An 11,167-nucleotide genomic window follows, 5' to 3' on the forward strand; every position below is an offset into this window, starting at 1 on the left:
TTTGAAAGATCTGAAGTGTAAAGGTTATCCAGTTATCAGCATGACTAAAACAGATATCCCATCTTCCAAGTCCCAGTACACTTGCCTGTAAATCAGATGTCAATCAGACATTGCAATTGCAAAGGGTATTGCCAAAATTATACTCCCTTTACTAACCCAGGCCCTGTTTAACATAGAGACATGTGCTTTACATGTTATGCCCTACACATGTATATAAGTCATCAAAACAAAAGACATGTCAGTCAGACACTGCAAACCTGAGATCATGAGGGTGGTAGGATTTCAGTAGGTGTCCTGTTATTGCCAAATTTATACTCCCCTGTTAATCGGGGTGGGTTTGAATAGTGATTATAACCCAGCTAACAAAAAAACGTCCCGAGAACCAACACTGCGAATGTCCTCTGGACGTTTTTTTGTAGGGTCGCCAAAATGTTACAGGGGACGTTCAGTGGACGTTACAAAGGACGTTTGTAAGACCACCTGGAAACATCCAGAGGACAATGAGCGGACGTTTAAGGAACGTCCTTTGAATGTCTCTTATGTGTTAAATTGTTTAGATCTACTTCTTATGTTACTTCTAAAACAACTTAGATTGTATTGATTTAGTAAATCGAGGTATTGTATATGGAATAAAAATGAACACACAAGAAGTGATAGGCTGTAAACAAGTTATTATTTTTAATTTGAAATGCGAACAAAGTGTCTGATGTGCGCATTTTGAATGCCGTTTCAAGCCTCCTTTTCACACGTTTCTTGGGGTGAAGCCTAAAATAGACAAAGATACACGTTTGTTAACATTTAATTTTGTGACCTCTGGTTATTATAAAGCGTTCGATAAACGAAGTAATTTGAATGTTTTGCCTGAAGAACATCAGCTACTCAAATCTAACAAATGCTAACCTAGCTAGGTAGCTATAGTTGGCATTAACTTGTTAATGTAGCATAACTACTTATAACAAACGCTATTGTCGGCTGTTGTTATCTGTGACTAGGGTTGCCAACAGTGTTGTATAAAGTATTAGAGACCCATACTTGAGTAAAAGTACAAGTACTCTATCAAAAAACTGACTTGAGTAGAAGTTGAAGTGTTATTTAAAAACTTTACTTAAGTAGAAGTACAGAAGTATTCAGCATTTTTTGTACTTAAGTATTGCAAGTAGTTTATTCTAAAATTTATTACTCAAGTACTGAAAGTAAAAAGTACAAGTATTGTGTTTTGAATTAATTAAAGAAAGCCGTCAAAGTTTCCACAAACACTGTATGTAACCCATGTCCCGCTACGTCATAGGTTTGACGCAGAAGTACAAGTTTGCCTTAATTTAGCTGAGAAAACGAGTTGTATTTTGGACGTAAAATCCGTTCGTCGGATTCTAAGGGTGAGCCTACTGCCCTGCGTTTACCCCCAATAAATGCCCTTACCCTATAAAAACACTACACTATAAAAATGGGCACATGATTAGTCATCATGAAACAGACACGGCTTACTGTTGCTAAAAACACAACATCGCCTTTATGAGTGCCAGCTAATGTTAAGTGAATACTGCAGCACGTCATGAACATAATTAGGTTAGTTAGCAAAGATATATTCTGTGCATTATATTTATAACTTACATTGATGTGTTTCTTCAAGTTCGAAGGTGAATTTTTGAAGTCCAATATTTTACCCTCTTTAGGGAGGCAGAGATGGCACTTCATCCTATAGGAATTTACTTTCAATCCACCAACCGCAAACACTGTCTCTAGGTAGGGCCAGGGTGGTGTCCTTCCTCACCCTCACCGCCACGATCACTCAATGTTGAAGGTGTGGAAGGTGCCAATATATGTACATTAAAACACCAACAAAAGCTTACTATGCAGCACTTATGCTGCAGCTACTATGCAGCACTTCTGCTATTACCAAACACGGTACCATCTCTTTTAATGAGATAAAAAGCAAATAATTTGGAATAATTTCAAGCATATGTGTATTTTTATAAATATGTAAATTAAGCTGAAGGTGCTAGAAAATACTGAAAATTGACCTTCAAAGTGCCCGCACAAAAATCGAGAGGTGCACTACCTCGCGATGCGACCGCGTGCTTGGCCAACGCGCATGGGCGGAGCCACCGCGATTGCATCATTTTGCCGCACAGACCCTTGCGGCAGTCACGACGTGTCAAGTGAACCTAGATTACGAAGCTCAAGTGTTCAGCGAAGGCAGCAGCAGAGTAAACGAGACGCGACCGGAGCATGCGCAGTTTTCTCATAAGACCCGGTGACAGCGCCAGCTAACATGTTTATAATTGTAACGAGTAACTATACAGCACGTAAAAAATGTATCGGAGTAAAAGTATTAAACTGATGGAAAATATGTAGTGAAGTAAAAGTGGAAGTAGTAGAAAAAAAATACTCCAGTATTTAAATCAACATGACAAATAACAAAATCAACATGAACATTCTGTAATATCGCATTTATTGCAATGTGCAAATAAAGTTTGTAGTAAATTTGTAAACATAAACACTTGTAGTAAAAATAAAACAAAAATAACTTGTAAACTAAACAGTGTAATGCTACATCTTGGAGTCAACCTATTTTTTCCATTTATATTTCTGCTGAGATCGTGCTGCAGTAAGGAGTGCTGTTTTTCAGTGCCAAAGAGTAAAACTCTGAGCAAGACATTTCATAATTTAGACCAGGGGTGTCAAACTCATTTTCACCGCGGGCCACATCAGCATAATCGTTACCCACGACAAATCCTTTAAAATTGTTAATTTAATCTTAAAATTGGTTATGAAACCCACATTACTCCATCAATCAACGATCAATCTATCCAAGTGAATAAAGAAAAAATTATCAAATATATCAGATTTACTTTGTTCAAAACGATTGTGCTTCAAAAATGCCCCCTCTGAAAATGACTGAAGCGCGGCGATTTCTTTAGCCACAACAAAACCAGCTTTTACTGCCCGTTTGTGGTTGTGAATGTAATCTACATGGAATTTCATTAAAAATTATCAAGGCCATTATTAAATAGATGCTGGCCCTTTAAGAGCTTTGCGTCAGTTTACTGTATACTCATGCAGTTTGCGAGTATGGGGATTGCGTTACAGTAGACTGGAAAGAACGTCACTGGAGGACAAAGCGCGCCTGTCAGATTACTTTCGGCGCGAAATGAGAAAGATCATCACGACGTTGTTGGTCGTATGTGCAACCGTCGTGCTAATTGTGCTTTTTCACCCTCCTGTTAGGTGAGCAGACTCTATGTTGTTGAGTAAATATTAATGTAGTGTGTTGTAATATGAAACAATGTGACTGTGGATATTATTTTTGTATTAATCTGTTCAATTTAACAAGAGTAATAATTTTGGTTACATGCTAGGAGTTGGTTAGTTGTCGCTAGTCAATTCAGTTAACTCTGTTGAACAAAATATCTAGCTTAACTTTGTTAATGTTAAAATGTGGTCTGTATATATATATAGTTGAGTTAATTTTGTGGTATTTTGTTATTGTGATTATTTTTTGTAAGTGTGCTACAAAGCGCGCCTGTCAGATTACTTTCGGCGCGAAATGAGAAAGATCATCACGACATTGTTGGTCGTATGTGCAACCGTCGTGCTAATTGTGCTTTTTCACCCTCCTGTTAGCCTGCTGTAAAGTTATTGCTGTGACTGTGTTTGGAGTGAGACGTCGGATAAGAGGATTGAGCAAAGAGCAGGCTACAACGCTCCTCAGTGTTCTGGACATTCTACAAGTACACACACACACACACACACATTCATTATTTTATTTTTATTTTATTTTTATTACAAATCTGACAACTCGACATCAACAGAAATGTTGGCGTAATTATCCAAGGACACTTGTCATGTACTTTGGACATTCCCATCTGACAGTTGAGATGTATTGTTATGTGGTTTTGAATATTGTGATGTATATTAATAACTGATGCAATTGCAAGGGTGTTTAGTCATACTGTTTAATTGTTAAAAATTGTTGAGTGACTACAACTTGTGAGGTACGCTCCAGCCCGATAACAAGGTTATCAGGTACAGGTAGTATATTGCTACCAAACCCAACATTAAATTCCTTCACGTAATGATCAACTGAGTTATTCGTCATTATTATAATTGTTGTCCACAGATTGGTTACATAAGGAAAATTTGGCGCCCAACGTGGGGCTGGAGCATTCCTTCGGGTGACGTGAAATTATAAATTTTGTAGACGTTAATAGGAAGCTAGGTAAAATGGAGCTCTGTGAACAGTACGGATTTGACCCAGAGTACACAGTAATACTTAAAGGGGTTGCACCCGAGGTCAGCTTAGAGGGAGTGCAAGAAGTGTTCACATCACTGGATAGGGTAGTTAAAATTCAGTACATTGACGTGCAACCCGGCACCCTACTATGTCAATTTCGGGAATGTGTAACACCCATACTCCTAGAGGCTGAGTATGCAAATAGCAGTGGCTCCTACTGGGAAGTTCTCCAACTAGAGGAATACCATCCTGATAAAACAGTAGCATCTCCTAGCAGTGAGAGAATAGCCCCATTAGCTCGCGTTCTTAATGATATGACAATCAACTTCCGGGAGAGAGTTGGTGAGTTAGCAAGTGCATACAATGTTAACCCCGATACTCTGAGTCAGAAGGCTATGAGTTACATGTATGGAAAGGGGAACCAGACACATAGCCCGTTAACATCAACCCCTGCCACACATTTCCAACAGAAGGCCCTTCCAGATGAAATGGAGTCAGCAGCGAGTGGCCAGAAATACTCTTCCGTCCACACTCCAGATGCTAAGGCTGACTCTTCACTGGTAATACCCATACCATTAGACGCGCATCGCGTTCTGGTTGAACATATCGTAAGGCAGGATCCTCAGACGTATGCCTCGGCTATGCGGCAGTTACCTTTGTTCTCAGGCAAACCGCATAAACCTCCTAATGAGGTAGATTTCGCCACGTGGCGACTGCGTGCTGAACAGATGCTACAAGATCCAAGTTTGAACGAGAATCTGAAGCGTAGGGCACTGCTCGACAGTTTGCTTTCCCCTGCATTGAATGTAGCACTACGGATAGGCTTACACGCCTCACCAGATGCTTACCACCAGGAACTGGACAATGCCTACGGGAATGTCACAGAAGGTGAGGAGCTGTACATACAGTTCTTGGAGACGCATCAAAATAGAGGAGAAGGGGTTAGTGATTATTTGTGCCGTCTTCAGACCTTGCTGCATGAAGCTGTAGAGAGGAAGGGTGTGAATGCCAAGGATGCTGATACTCAGTTGTTGAAGCAGTTCCTCAGGGGCTGTTGGGATGATCATCTGATAGCCTCCCTACAGTTAAAAAGTATACCGAGTGAAACTACAAAGGGTACACTCACCTTCTCTGAGCTTTTACTTAAGATCAGAACATATGAGAAGGAAAGACTACTTAAAGAAGTAAGAAAAAGAAGGCATTTAGGAGAAGTAGTGACCCAGGTTCATACTAAAACGCATGTGACTTATAGAGAGCCCAATTCCTCAGATAACGATGATCAGGATGTCCCAACCCGAGAGCAACTCGAGGAGAGGATTCGGCACCTTGAGGCTGAAATGCTCAAGAATGAGCCTGCATGGAGTAGACAATGCACTAAGAGTGATAGAGTTAATCGCAAATCCCCACAGAACAGCAAGAGACCCATGACTACCTCTGATTCCTCTTCAGGGACGGATACAGTGACTGGGAGGTTCTGTTATAATTGTGGTGAGAGTTCCCACCTGCTGCCTCAATGCTGCCTGTTTAATAGACTCCGGCTCGCAAGTAACAATAGTATGCCAGTCCTTTTTCTCAAAACATTTAGGTCACCGTGAACTGCAATCGATAGGCAGTATCCTCAGCATTGAGGGTGCAGCTGGCCAACGTGTCCCCTACTTAGGATATTTGGAGGCGGATTTGCAGTTTCCACAAAGTGCATGTGGCTCAGGTCAGATATTTAAATCACTGGTATTAGTGAGCCCAGATCAGTCATATAATGCAAAATTTCCTTTACTTGTGGGCACTAATGTTCTAAGACAGTTGACGCAGCAGTGTAGAAAGAGAGGGGGTAATGCATTTATTAAGACCTTGCCCATCGAGTCCACATGGGCTATGGCATATGCAACATATGAGAAGTCAAAACCTCAATCAGAAAATATCAAGGTCCTTCAGGTCAGGCTCAGTAGTAGGGGGCCAGTTCACCTGAAGCAGGGTGAAACGAACTTGGTAAAGGGGATGTGTCGTCCTAAGCGTAATAATGCCATGGTTCGTGCTCTCATCACTAGAGCCGATACAGTAAATACCCCGGAGGCCTTATAGTCTATGACCAACTAGTGGACTTGTGTAGGTACCATGCTAAACCAGCAGGTGGCAGTACCTCTGGCAACACATGGAACAAGCTTGCTTTGACGGAAGTAAGGGTGTGTCTACAGTTCAGGTGTTTAAATACCCTGAACAGCCATTCATCTCTCTCTCTCTGGTTTGACCGACACATAGGTTAGACCTATTAAAGAGAGGCTCCGTAATATCTCCTTCTCTCTCTGGTTTGACCGACACATAGGTTAGACCTATTAAAGAGAGGCTCCGTCACTCCTCTCTCTCCAGTTTTTCTTTGAGAACACGCGAACTTTGCAACGACTAACAGCAAACAGCTGAAAGTCGTATTACTTAATTAACGAGCCCGAGTTACGGTGTAATCTAACCAGCAACCGATCAACGTTACCGCGACAACAGATTCACCGAACGACTTCAATCAAGCTTGCTAACGCGGCCACACGGACTGAAACAAAGGCGATCAATTCCCTGTAGTTAAACCGTGAACGAGACTCTCATTCCTGGACTTCATATCCAGAAGGACGTTTCCCAGCACACCTGGACGACATCGCTTTATCAACGAGGAGCCTGCGGTGGAAATTCCCTCCTAATTCAGGGAGGACGACGACACTACCCCAAATCCTCAACACGTGAGACTCTTAACGCTGGGCATAGTTTATAAAAGGGCAAAGTTATTTGAACTGTAAAGTTAACCAAGCTTTCTGTTAATACATTCTTAATGTGTTTAACTTTATTTTCATAATCTTCATCAAGATTTGTATATACAAAGCTCTCTTTGCTGTGCATGCCACCATCTTTTATTTATCTGATTAATGGACAACTTGTAGTCTTCCCCATTATCAGACACACCACATTAATTTTTAGTTATTAAGCCAGCACCATTACTCTTTGTTCTGACCACGTTGGAATAAACCAGCTGAGCTCATTAACACAGTCGCGCTGCTCTACGGTTTAAAGTCGGCGCCATTTTAGTTGCTTTGTTCTCTATAGGAGAACTGAGATTACAGCTCCGCCTCCTCACACGCGCACAAGCGCGTGCACACATTACACTCCTCCCCTTTTTATACACACACCCACACACACACACTAAGTACCCAGTCTTCACTGTAAATGTACTGATCCTAGTTGATGCCGTTTGTTTTAGAATAGTTGGTTTTAAATAAATGTATCATTTATTTTCACCAAATTGTCTGTGTTGATGTCATTCAAAAGTGGTTGTTGCCAAAACCTCCAAAGAATTCATAGTTAAATCCTTCAGATACCAAACCATTAATTACCTTTTAGTTGATAACTAAATGTTATGGCTCTGGTATAATTAGAATATGAGACTGATTCTAAATTAATGAGACTGATTAATGATTAAGGTAAAACAAATTATATCTACTTTAAAGGATTAGTAGGTGAAACCCCTACACTTGAAAACCACATCTCATACTAAAGTTGAGCTGCTGGTAAAGAACATGTCCCATCATGACATTACTCTGCCTCCAAAGATGATCATAGCTGAATGCTCCCCCATTGACTGGGCTATTCCCATTACTGGAGATCTAGACGACCCTCCCGAGGCTACCCTGCTACAGGCACACTCTTTACTGGTCTCTCAGAATGAGGATACTGCCCCGGTCATGGAGCCCCTTGAACTGAATTTTGATGAGAGCCCCATCAGCCAACATCTCAGACAGCGATTGCAAGGCAGAATCATGGAGGAAGTCCCACACGCCTTCTCCCGGAGTGATATAGATGTGGGCACTGCTTCGGGCGTATCGCATAGAGTTGGAGCCACATGTTCCCTTCAAGGAACGAACCAGACGAGTCTCACCAGCTGACTTCAATGACCTAAAGAGACATTTACAAGATCTGCTAGCAGCAAACATCATTGAAGAATCTAGCAGCCCATATGCATCACCGATTGTACTAGTGAGAAAGAAAAATGGTGAATTGAGGATGGTAGTAGATTATAGGAGATTAAACAATCTCACCAAGAAGGATGCGTATCCACTACCTCGCATAGAGGAGACATTTACCTTACTTTCTGGCTCAAAGTGGTTTAGTGTACTGGATTTAAAGAGTGGGTACTATCAGCTGGAAGTAGAGCCTGCCGATAGGCCGAAAACAGCTTTCACAACCCCATTTGGCACATGGCAGTTCCGGCGAATGCCGCAAGGGCTCACCAATTCACCAGCCACTTTCCAGCGTATGATGGAGAAAGTAATGGAGGGACTGAATTTACAAGAAGTCATCACTTTCCTCGACGACCTCATAATATTCTCTAGCACGTTAGAGGAGCACGAGGACAGGTTGATGAAAGTACTAAAACGCATTTCAGATTTTGGCCTTAAGCTATCTCCCTCAAAATGCAAGTTTTTCCAAACCTCAGTAAAGTATTTAGGACATCAAATCTCCGCACTAGGAATCCAGCCAGACCCAGACAAGATTGCTGTTGTAAAGACATGGCCCTGCCCTCAAACAGTTCGGGAACTTAGGTCATTTCTAGGGTTTGCTGGCTATTACCGGCGGTTTGTCCGTGACTACTCTAAGATCGTCTGGCCCCTTAATGATCTACTGACTGGGGACATTGTCTCCAGGCATAAGCACCCTGGACATGGTCCACGAGCAAAGTCACCAGTGTTAGGAGACAGGTGGACAGATAGGCAGCAGGCGGCCTTTGAGGTGATTATTGACAGACTGACCTCCGCACCCATTCTTGGCTTTGCAGACTGGCGGCTCCCTTATGTGTTGCATACGGATGCAAGTACCAGTGGGTTAGGAGCAGTGTGGTACCAGGTACAAGATGGCCAGACTAGGGTAGTAGCGTACGCCAGCCAGGGACTTTCTAAGAGTGAGAAGAACTATCCCGCTCACAAATTAGAATTCCTTGCTCTTAAATGGGCAGTGAGTGAAAAATTTCACGATTATCTGTATGGAGCTCAATTCAAGGTGCTAACAGATAATAACCCACTGGTATACGTGTTGACGAGTGCCAAACTGGATGCTACGAGTCATAGGTGGCTTGCAGCATTGTCAATCTACAACTTCGACATCCATTATAGGTCTGGGAGGCATAATGCGGATGCTGATGGGCTTTCGAGGAGGCCTTGTGGACAGCCACTGACAGATGAGGAGTCGGATGAACTGGATCAAAGGATTGCTCAGCTGTTAAAATGTGCCAGCCCACGGCCCTCAGAATACAGTGTCTATGATGGAGAAGCGATAGGTACACTGTGCATGTACCACAACGCTAATGTTCTCACAGAATCGCCAAGGGGAAGTGAGGAAGTTAATAGTGCAATTCCAGCAGTAGAAACATTACTGTGTGGTGAGGGAGCCGTTCCTGACGACCTACTGGATCCGGCCCTTTGGCCAGGTCAAGAAACACTTCCTGGGATGTCCGCAGAAGACTGGAGACAGTTGCAATGGGAGGATTCCAGTTTGGCCTACCTAATAGAGATGTTGGAGAACCCTCAGGAGACCCCGGAAGTGTATGTTCATCATCCAGAAATTAAATTGCTCTTGAGAGAAAAGACAAAACTCCTGTTAAAGGATGGAGTATTACACCGCAAGGTTAATGATTCTAGTGGGGATGTTTTCTACCAGCTGGTTATACCAAGCAGCCACAGAGAAAGAGCCTTCCATGGTGTCCATGATGAAACTGGTCACATGGGCATAGAGAGAACGATAGAGCTGGCCAGAGCCAGATTTTTCTGGCCTAAAATGGCTCAGTATATTGAAGCTAAGTGCAAAACATGTGAGAGGTGTATAAGGAGGAAGTCGCATGTGCAAAGAGCGGCCAAACTGGTTAATATTCAGGTATCTGCCCCTCTAGAGCTCGTATGCATGGACTTCTTGAGCTTAGAGCCTGACTCAAGTAATACACGTAACATCCTAGTTGTAACGGATCACTTCACAAAATATGCACAAGCGTATCCTACAAGAGACCAAACCGCCAAGACGGTGGCAAAAGTTCTCTGGGAAAATTTCATAAGTAATTATGGGTTTCCACGCAGGTTGCATAGTGATCAAGGAGCTAGCTTTGAGTCAGAAGTAGTAGCAGAACTGTGTGCGCTTTCTGGAGTGAAGTCACGTACTACCCCTTATCACCCTAGGGGAAATCCAGTTGAGAGGTTCAATCAGACGCTTCTTGACCTCTTAGGTACTTTAGAGGAAAAGAGGAAAGAAGAGTGGAGGAAATATGTCAGGCCTTTAGTACATGCTTATAATTGTACGCGAAACGATGCGACAGGAGAAGCGCCTTTCTTCCTCATGTTTGGCTGACAGCCACGCCTTCCAATAGATCTCTGCTTTGGTACCAACCCAAGGGGATATAACCCAAAAACACACTCTCAGTATGTGAGGGATTTGAAGAACAGGCTTAGATATGCTTACAACCTGGCTTCCAGTAATATGGCGAAGAGACAGGCACTAAATAAGCAGCGTTGGGATGCAAAAGTCACTGCTATGCCTCTGGAGGAAGGTGACCGTGTTCTTATAAGAAATTTGGGCCTGAGGAAGAAGCATAAAATTTCCGACCGATGGGAACCTGCCGTCCATGTGGTGGTCCGGCAGCCTGATGAGAATCTTCCAGTGTATGTGGTAAAGCAGGAGAATGGAGCAGGGGGAGAACGCGTTCTTCATCGTGATCTGCTGCTTCCCTGTGGATTCTTACCAGTAAACCTAGAAGCTGGAATGGATGTTCACGAGTGTAATGCATCATTGCAAGACACGAGAGAAAATGAAAAGCAGCAAGTAGACTCTATTGATGTTTCCGCAGCACAGAAGCCTGATGACACCCTTGAGTTGCTGTTTTCCGAAGAAGGGAATATGAGCTCAGCTGAGAGAGCT

Source organism: Brachyhypopomus gauderio, unplaced genomic scaffold, assembly GCF_052324685.1.
Source record: "Brachyhypopomus gauderio isolate BG-103 unplaced genomic scaffold, BGAUD_0.2 sc50, whole genome shotgun sequence".
Lineage (NCBI taxonomy): Eukaryota > Metazoa > Chordata > Actinopteri > Gymnotiformes > Hypopomidae > Brachyhypopomus > Brachyhypopomus gauderio.